Here is a 10631-nt window from a genome sequence, read left to right as displayed (position 1 = left end):
ATGTTAAACAGTAGCTACCTCTCGGCCTATGCTACTATTCCCTAAGTCTCATTAATACTTAACTCTCGTTCTTGATTAATGATTCCTAATGCAAACTAAATCACGTTATCTCTCGATCTTAGCAATTTAGTCGTTTTAATTTGTTAATTATTGTCCATTCCTATCTCTCGATCTATGGGATGGTCAAGTTTAAGCATCTATCAAGTCTCCTTTCGGTCTCATTGAAAGATAGAGCACTTAACGAAACAAACAAAGCAAAACCAGACGCATAACCAGTCGATCGACCACGGGTACCGGTCGATCGACCATATCGTGAATCGAAATCGCCTATAATTTATGCCATCTACGCTATAGCTCCCCTACATCCTAGCAATGGTGATTTAGATACTCATACTCATGAAAAGAACAACAATAAGATTGTCGAAATAAACTATTGAATTCATGCTTAAATTAACTGAACAAAAGACTAGCATAAAACAATAATTTGGCTTATGGGAAACTATTCTAGCAATTCTAGCTACGAACGAAATAAAGCAATAAAACTGAAATTATGGAACAAAAGAATGCCACTAGAAGAATTACAGGAAGAAGATCAAAAGCATGAACGAAAGGAATTGTATTAAATGATTAAACTCGAAAACCAAACCCTAATTATTTCCCTAAACTAATGATAAGAACTTAATGATAAAAACTTGATGATTATTCTGAAAACTAAAGCTGCGTTATATAGGAATACAACGTAGTTCTTATTTTTAAACCTAAGAATATATTGGGCTTTCTTATTCTCAATCTTTTAACTTGCGTATCAGCTTGTGGAGGTGTCGATCGACCACTGAGGCCAGTCGATCGACCACAGGCGCTGTACAGTAGCTTCTGATAATTCCTGCAACGCGCACCAATTTTAAAACAGCAGCCATTTCTTCGTTACGTGGTCAAATCAGGCGTTCTACGTGGCGTTGGAAAGAAAAGAGGATAAGCTTTCACCTCCAATTGGAATTACTTGATTATTAGGTTTAGAACTTGAGATATGGCCATCTGAATAAGGCTGCAATGTCGAGAAGCATTCTGACGGTCTATAGACCATGTAGGTCAGTCTATAGACTGTTGTAGCTGGTAATTCGCTTCTGAGACTCTCGAAAATATGTCTTTCAGGCCTTGAAATGCGCACCAAATTCGCTTCCCGAGTCACTACTCCATGTCAAATGCAATGCTAAGTACTTAGGGACGGATTCGGTCCATTTTCCGCCATTTTCTTCACATTCCTACAAAATCACACGAAAAGGAAGAAATACACGAAACAGAGGAAATAGTAGCATAAACTACTTAATTGAGCTCTGAAATGCGTGTGAAATGAGGTGCAAAACATCATATATTAGACACGCATCAAGACCAAAATAAGACGATCTTTGCTAAACCGCTTTAAAGGGATCGAAAATGGCGTTAAACTTGTCGATTTTTGATGAAATCTGATGTTTTGGAATCCTAGGAGGATAGATAAACTTCTTACCATATCGAAATTTTTATTTGTGACAGGTCTTTCGGGACACTTTTTGCATGGGTTTAGGCTTACAGTAGAGAAAGCCACTTGCCGAATTTTTGGCTCGTGGCCATGACTAAGCTTAGTTTAGCTATGTAGGAACGTAATTTTATCACTTTCGTCGACTTGCTTGATTGTAGGGCTTGAGAAATGGTTTGAAAGCGGCTTAAAACGACCTCTAAACGCTTTGATTTTGCCTTTATCGCAGAGGATGTACCTTCCACGTCGGGGCGAGACGCTATAGAGGTAGATGTTGATCCCCTCATGGCCATGGTGGTTAACGCGAAGGAAATGGAGGTGGAGGATGAGGTGGCCCGAAGGGTCAACGTGAGGAGGAGAGGGCGCCCGCTTCTGCCTGCGCCTCAGTGGGCAGATAAATGGGATGTCCGACGTCTCATTTGAGCAGCGGAGAGTCACTTGTCGTATCATGCGGCAAGAAGCATGGTAAGCTATGATCTTGTTTGCGTCATGCTAAATCTTTTACATTGCCAGCTTTAGTTAGCTAAGAAGCTTATAAAACTTTGAAAATACAGGAGGCCGGGAACATAAGGTCCTTTTCTGGGTACACGATCATGATGGAGGCCTATGAGAAGCCGTCGGAGGAGGAGAAGGTGATCATTGAGGGTGGGGCCTTCGGATCCTTAGTGAGGTGCAGGCGAGAGATCAAGGGATATAAGATTCGGGCCAACATGTGCCTGATTCGAGCTTTCCTAGATTTTTTCTGGGAAACGACCTCGACTTTCCATATGCCTTTTGGAGAGATCGGGGTCACTTTGGAGGACTACGACATGATCTCCGGCTTGCCTTATGGAGATGAGCCGATAGTGTGGCCTATGATGGCCATGAGAGCGGATTCAGCCGAGGCTAGAGGTTTGATCAGCTAGAACCTGGCCAAGGCTGCGGCTAGGGTACCCGACCTAGTTCCGAATTCTTACGTCAAGGAATACTTTGATGGTAAGACTCCGGCGAGGGTGCATATGGCTGCAGGTGGTGGGATGGTGCCTCATCCGCCGTGTACAGCTGAGCAGCGAGCCTTACTGTGGCTCTGGTGGTTTCTGTCTTCGATTTACTTCGGAAAAAAGGGGGAGAGGTTGTCGTTGAAGATTCTTCCTTTCCTTACTGACTTGAGTAGCCTAGGTCATTTGGACTAGGTTACTCCTAGTTTTCCGGTCCTCATACGTTACATGAGGGCCGTGGTTCATCCCGAGCAGATGGAGAAGGGGACTTCTGAAGGTAACGTAGATCTATATACTCAACATATTCATATATGTTTTAATTTAATTTGTCATAAAATTAAATGGTGGATCTTATGCATGCAAAGATCAATATTTAAAGAAGAAATCGGTTCCTTACATTGCATGTTTTGGATATTTGGGCACTAGTAAGGTCACCTACCTTACTTAGTTCTTGAGCTTTCCTTATGGATGAACAAGATTCAAAGGTAGAATCTCTCCCAAAGACATATACCCAAGGAACACTCATAACAACCAACATTATTTAGACCTAGTAATAATATTAGTTTTACTATAAAATTGACACAAAATAAATTGTGTTTTTCTCTTGAATATCTCGGTCAAGAGGGAGTAATTTTTGTGAGTTTATTTCTCTAGAATTATCATAAATTGTAGAGAGTTTTAGATAGATTTTCTTACCCTAGAAAAATAAGAAGATGAGAATGAATGAATAATTGAAAAGAAAATCTCTTTTCTTTTCTTCTATGGTTGGCCGAAAAATTGGCCTTGGGTAGTATGCCCAATGCCTTTTATTTTTGCTCTTCTCAAAAGCTTAGGTTTGCATGGCTACTTCTTAGCTTTCATCATTGTGTTTTCGACTTAAACAATTAACACAATTTCTCCACTAACTCGCTCCATAATTTCGGCACTTTCATTATAAAATGGATGGTCCATTTTATTTTGTCATTTGTCAATTTGTCACATGTAACATGTTACATGACATGTCACAATGTAATGTATTTTTAACTTATTAAAAATCAACATACTCATAAAATATGTCATTTACAAAATCGACTAGTAATCCGTAATTATCGTACCAAAAATGTTTCCAAATTATAAATTACAACATTCTGTATTTATAACAATTTATTCATTCCGTTTCAATTGTTTCGGTAAACAATAATTTCATCTAAGTAATGAAACAATTCGATTACTTAAACCGTGTCTCATTTAATCATATTTACAATAAGATACGTAAATTATACTCACAAAAATCATCCGTCAATTTTAAGCAATTTCATTAACTCGTATCGGTATACGATTAATTAAATAATCAATTAAGAGTATTTCCCTATAGGTATGTCCTAAGGGGATCAACTGATCACCACCGTCCCACGACAGTAATGTCAAACTCTAGTCAGCCAATCATTATCGATATGTGTGGACCAGTTCACTGTAAAATATTACATCCCACATGTATTCTTAAAATGAGATTTAATAATGATATTTAAATCATGTGATCGCACTATTGTTGAGGACACATTTCCCAACAATCTCCCACTTGTCATCGACAAGTGTGCGTCACCAATTCTCTTGTCCTATTACTATCTCCCACTCAATGCAAGGTGTCTTTCGGGTCGTACTTGCAAGTGATCATATCGAGAGTGGTTTCCTCGATCTGGAGAATAACTGATTGACCGGATTTATCTATCATAGATACCTTCCGAGCGTGGCCACGCATTTCCAGTTCATTATTCCTCCAGTGGCCCTGAGATATTGTTTTAACCCTGACAAGGGGGTGGACAATTCCTATCGCACTTATTCCCTTCGACTAGCCAAAGCCATCATAACCCAAAATATGCCCATTTGACCCCATTTACGAAGGTCGTAGTAACACAAATCAAAGTTAATCTGAAATTGTGCCATCTTAGGCGAACAGTCTTTAGTCAAAAGAATCGACTCATTAGAATACTATAGCAGCTCTCGCTACGACCAGGCTATATAAATTGCCAGAACTCTATAAGCGGTCATAAGGCCCGACAAAGTGTTCCTAACTGTCTGCCTATGTGATCGATTAGTCATCTCACATGACTCTACGGCACTTGAACTTGCCATCAATCGCATCACACTCTAGTCACTTCGAGACGTCACCTCATACAAGCGACTATGGGATAATACTATGTTAATCCGGGTTCACTTTAACGGGGTCCAACGTTGTCTCTACAACCCGTTTGGATATAACAAAGTATAATAAAAGAGTTTTAAAGTAAAACTCGAACGACAAATGCGATTATCACATATGAATAGTCAATGCCTGATTACTATTTCATGTTCTATAATCTAATTTGATCTTGTACGTAGTTGTTCATTTCAATTCAATTGAAATGACATGACTCATCATGTTTAGCCTTTGAGAAGGCTTTGGTTAGTAGGTTTTATCAATTTCTTGTACCTTACTCAATCTTACTACATACTCGTTTTCCTTTGTAATGTATACATTTGCATTACAAAACTTTCTGAGTACGTGTCCAGATCCAATCAAGACATAGGCCACAGTGTGCGGGACTCATCCTTCTTGCACATCTCATGATTGCAAGTGTACTCAATTTCCGTTATAAATATCTCTCATTGTTCTTTATTGCTTAGAATGATTCTAGAAAATCTACTTCTTAATTAACATTGCCACAATGGTATCTTAACCATCCTAATGTGTTTTGATTATGGTTTTGTCGGAAACCATGCGCAATCTCAATTGTCAATTGTCACTTGTGTAACACCCTTACACAAAATTGCATCATAAACACTTTGCATCATAGCCTTAATGCTTCTGCAAGCACGTAAGGGTAATCTTTATGGCTTACTTGGTAAAGATTACTTAAATTCGATTTTGAAAACAATTCATCATACTCAAAGTATATGAAGTGTTACACATCATTACTTATTTAATTGATCCGGCAGCGGAAGCAAATGTAATCAATCAAATATGTTCAAGTTAATTGAACTAGTCATGAATCTTATCAACGTAAGACTTCTTATTGACGCTAATATCATGTGGATTTATCTTCATAAATCCGGATATTAAAGATGTATTATAATACTCCAAAAGTCTTAAATCATTCTCAATGATCAATATGTCATCCACATATAAGACTAATTAAAATTTCCGTAACTCCCACTAAACTTCATGTATAAAAACAACTTCTCGACTTATCGAGAAATGTTTTATCACATGATCAAAATGTTGATTCCAACTCATTGATGTCCTACTTAAGACTCTCTCTTAAGTTTCACATTATCTTAGGATTGTAAGAATCTATAAAACTCATGACATGTATTGAATACATTCCTTCCAATTGAAGAAGTGGGTTTTAGATTCACTCGCTATGTATTTCATAATAATGAAACACAATCCCTAAGAAGATCCAAATAGACTTAAGCATTTCAACCAGTGCAAAACCCTTTGCAACCAATCTTGCTTTGAAATCTCTCTTTATTAGTGCAAAACCCTTTGTCACTAATTAAGCCTTTTATTTCGGATTTTCATGGCTCTAAGCCTTGTATTGAGTTGTGACTTAAACACTCTTATGTAAGTCATATGTTCATTACTTTCTAGAAGTAATCAACTTTGAATCAAACAATTTCTTTTGTAAGTTATAAGCTCTTTACTTTCTTAAAAGTAGCATGAATGCATCATTTTTAACAAGTGACGAATTTAACCTCCTAGGTTTTGAAGAAACAATGTCTTACACAAAACGTCTCATGTAGCCAAGAAAGACCAGTTTCTTGCGACATAACATTCTCTGTGGCATTCTTTGTGGCTCTTGAATAATTTCTCCCACTCTGTCTTCTAGAAATAAACTTGTATTTTAGAAAGACAGCTTCACGAGCCGCAAACCCGTCGTACTCGTGATAATTGAAAAGGGAAAAATGAGCATTTATTTCTTGTGAAAACTTACAAACATGGTACCCTTACCATTTCATATCTCATATGATTCGATTTAGTGGAAAAATAATTTAGACAAAAATGATAAAATCCCCAAAAGGATCAAGTAACTCAAAGTAACTTGATTGAAGTTCAAACCATATCGAATAGCGTTTGAATTCTTATCCAACCACACATTAATCTATAATGCGTGCTAAGAGAGGTTAACTTGTGATACTTTATCACATTTCCTTTGGCTTATATCAAAGTTCTTCACTTTGATAATCCCATCACGACTAAATCGTGATTCCTTGAACTCTTTAAACTTCTTCAAAGATTTTTCTATTTTCCTTATTAAGTGAACATATTAGCGTCAACTTAAATCATTGGTAAAAGAAAATGATCAACCTATTTTGGATCGATGATTTACAACCTCGATCTCCTTTTCAACCAAAAGGCACGAGACATCTTGCTTTGAATACAAGATACGCATATACAATCTAATGGTTTCAAGAGTACTCGATAACTCTTTGCGTTCATCATTCCAAAATTTATGGTTTAATCTTGGGTTACCAATTTGAATCTTACATCATCTAGTTTGGTTTAGAATATAATCACCTTGACAATGGGCTAGCCATACATCAAATCGTGGTGTATAGGGTCACAAAAGTGAAAACCTCTTTTGTATCTTAACAAGTTTATATTCTTATTTAGAGTTTATGCACTTAATAGTCACAATTAAGTACACCTTTAAATCCAAAAACTAGATTGAGTACACAATTACTCTATCTCTCGACATTATTGTTGCTAGTCGTCATATTCTAATCATCTTATGTGTCGAATACAATGATGAAAACCTCCACTGGTTTCTAATATTGACGAAGTGGTACTAGCAAAATTTATGTTTAATCAAATAAACATTTAAAGAAGAAGATCCCATTAGATGTCCCACAACTAACTTGTTGATTCCTCAATAATTTGGGGTAGTTTCCTTTCTTGTGTCCAACATTTAAGACAATGGAAACTTTATCGGTCGGGATTGATAGGTTTAGTATCGCTATTCTCAACAACTTTACTTTCAACATTACCTTGTATCAATTCCATTATAATCTTTACTTCTTGAACCTTGTCCTCATCTTAACGGTTTAAGAGAATGCTCCCACTCATTTCAATGAGTCTTTGCTTTGAGAAGCAAAATTGAATTCATGAAGATTACTCTTCATTTATTCGTTTTAGTCTTAAAACTTTCATTGAAGTGGTTGCGTTATTTTGGTCAATTATGAATTCTGAAAATCTAATCACCAGAACAATTTATCGCTTCAAGGTACTTAATTCAATTAAGTATATGAAACATAATCCATTGTAAGTAGAAGTGTTAGTCAAGAATCAAAAACCTGTTTGATAATGAATAACTTTAATCTATACTCTTTACAAGAGATCCTTAGCAATGGTTCGTTTGAGGTTTTAGAAGGAAATTCAAATTTTGTCTTTAGTTACGCTGTTTTAATGGAGATTTGTATCAAAATCGAAATGATATCGTATATGAATTGTGGTAAAGAAATAGAACAATATAAAAACGGAATAGTGGAAAACTTAACATTTATCGTTTTATTAATACTTGTAAATAACAAGTAAAGCATTTACATAGTGACCTCTACCCAACTATGATAAATGATTCCAAGACCCAAATTCATATCGACTTAGGCACGGTATGGCCGATGAAACCCTTATCAATATAAATCGGTGGATTAACGTTTTAATCGATTCTACTTTTAGAACTCTTGGTCGATAAAATTACTCTAATAATTATCTATAGCCCAAAACACATCCGACAAGGGCACGGTATGGCCGATAAAACCCTTATCGAAAAACTTTTGTTGAGTTCAATCCAAATTTCGAATAAATGTGTCCATGATCCAAATCCACATCAACTTGGGCACGGTATGGCCGATGAAACCCTCATTAACATGAACTCGGTGGATAAACATTCATCACCCACTTCCCCTACGTAACAAGGTTTGTACCCCGGTAGGGCCGAGTGCACTCCCTCGCGAAATAGGTTTTCATGGTTTCTACTATTTGGTAAGGCTATGTCTCAATTAATTGTTTTAGCGAGAGGTCATGTCAATTTATTATCTATCACGTTTTAAGTGAACTAAAGCGGTGAAATACGATAATTATAATTGACACAGTCGATATACTCGATTAAAAGATGATGCATGTTTTAGTTATGGCGATTTAGCGATGCATGCAACATATAAATAAAATGCAAAGCATAAAAAAAAATCCTAGTATGGCCTTCCTAAAAAAGAAAACTATTTAACTATTACACATTCGGAAACCAACTCCATTGGTCCCTTGAACTTCGGTTGTGGCACGCATCTCGAGGTAACACCGTCTTTATGTATCGTCATCTTGAAGAAATCCGTCAAGGAACTCCGGAATAATTAAATTACATAACAAATTACATAATATCCTATTATACATTTGTAATTAAAATAAAATAAATCTATTAAATTACAAAACGGTGATACGAGATCACAATAAATTACAACCGAATCGATATTCCCATACATTTCGGGTAATACCAATTAAAAACTAAGGCCATACTAAGTAAAAATTACATAATTCAAAAATTACATAAAATAAAATTATGACAATCATAAAGAAAATGCAGCATTATAATATGTATGAACATGCCCAATTTTATGCTAAATCGCCTTTAATTAGCCAATATCGTATATTACTCGGTTTTTACGGATTTGCGTGATTTCAACATTTTATAATCACAAAAATTACATAAATTCATATTTATGTATACGTTAATTACCCTAACCTCTTAGGACTCAAAATTTAGTCTTCACTAATTATTTGACCATAATTAACTCATATTTCTAAAATTGTTCATTAATGGACCAAAAATTACAAAAATAAGCTATAAACTTCAAATAAATCACAAAATTTCAAATAAATTTGAAATTTGAAATTTAAACTCATGAACATTCTGGAAAAATACCATGACACTCATAATGTTCAAAAACTTAGGTTAAAAATTTCGAAAGTTATCGGGAAAAACAATGTTGCGGTTTATCGGATTTATCAATAAAAATCATAAAAACATGAGAAAAATTATATTCATCAACTTTTCAATTTTATATCTGAAAAAGATAATAAAAAGCAACATGTGACGTTTTTCCTTAGTCATGAAGTATGTTTTAGCAATTATTCACTAATTAAGTCACTATTTATGCTATTTTTCATCAAAAATCCATAAATCATGCATGAAGACTTCATTATAGCCTATTATTTTACACAAATCTTGTAAAATTGCATGTGACAACATACTAAATTTCTATGACCAGATTCAAAATATTTCTCATATTAACCTATTTTTCATCTAAATCCGATTTTTATCATGAAAAATCCATTTTTCGAGCATAAGAACTCATAAAATTATGAAAATTTTCAGATCATCTAAAAATAATATATGTGAAAACATATCTAAAAACCACCTGAAAATTCGAAGTTTAGCTAATTTTCGTCTAAATATGACATTTTTATCATAAAAATCACATTTTAATGCCAATATTGTATAATATGAAAAATAAAAATCCATAAATTAACCAAAATATCCTAAAAACATTTTAGGACCAGAAATTTTAACATGCATGATGATTTTCGTGATATATCATAATAACACAAATTAAATAAGTTTTATATGTTATTCTTATAACTCGGAAAAACTTTTAACCGATTTGCATGCAAACAACCAAGGCTCTTGAAACCGATTGAAGGAAAAGTAGATCTATATACTCAACATATTCATATATGTTTTAATTTAATTTGTCATAAAATTAAATGGTGGATCTTATGCATGCAAACATCAATATTTAAAGAAGAAATCGGTTCCTTACATTGCATGTTTTGGATATTTGGGCACTAGTAAGGTCACCTACCTTACTTAGTTCTTGAGCTTTCCTTATGGATGAACAAGATTCAAAGGTAGAATCTCTCCCAAAGACATATACCCAAGGAACACTCATAACAACCAACATTATTTAGATCTAGTAATAATATTAGTTTTACTATAAAATTGACACAAAATAAATTGTGTTTTTCTCTTGAATATCTCGGTCAAGAGGGAGTAATTTTTGTGAGTTTATTTCTCTAGAATTATCATAAATTGTAGAGAGTTTTAGATAGATTTTCTTACCCTAGA

The sequence above is a fragment of the Silene latifolia genome, chromosome 9 (genome assembly GCF_048544455.1).
Source record: "Silene latifolia isolate original U9 population chromosome 9, ASM4854445v1, whole genome shotgun sequence".
Classification (NCBI taxonomy): domain Eukaryota; kingdom Viridiplantae; phylum Streptophyta; class Magnoliopsida; order Caryophyllales; family Caryophyllaceae; genus Silene; species Silene latifolia.
This window is presented reverse-complemented; position numbering follows the sequence as displayed.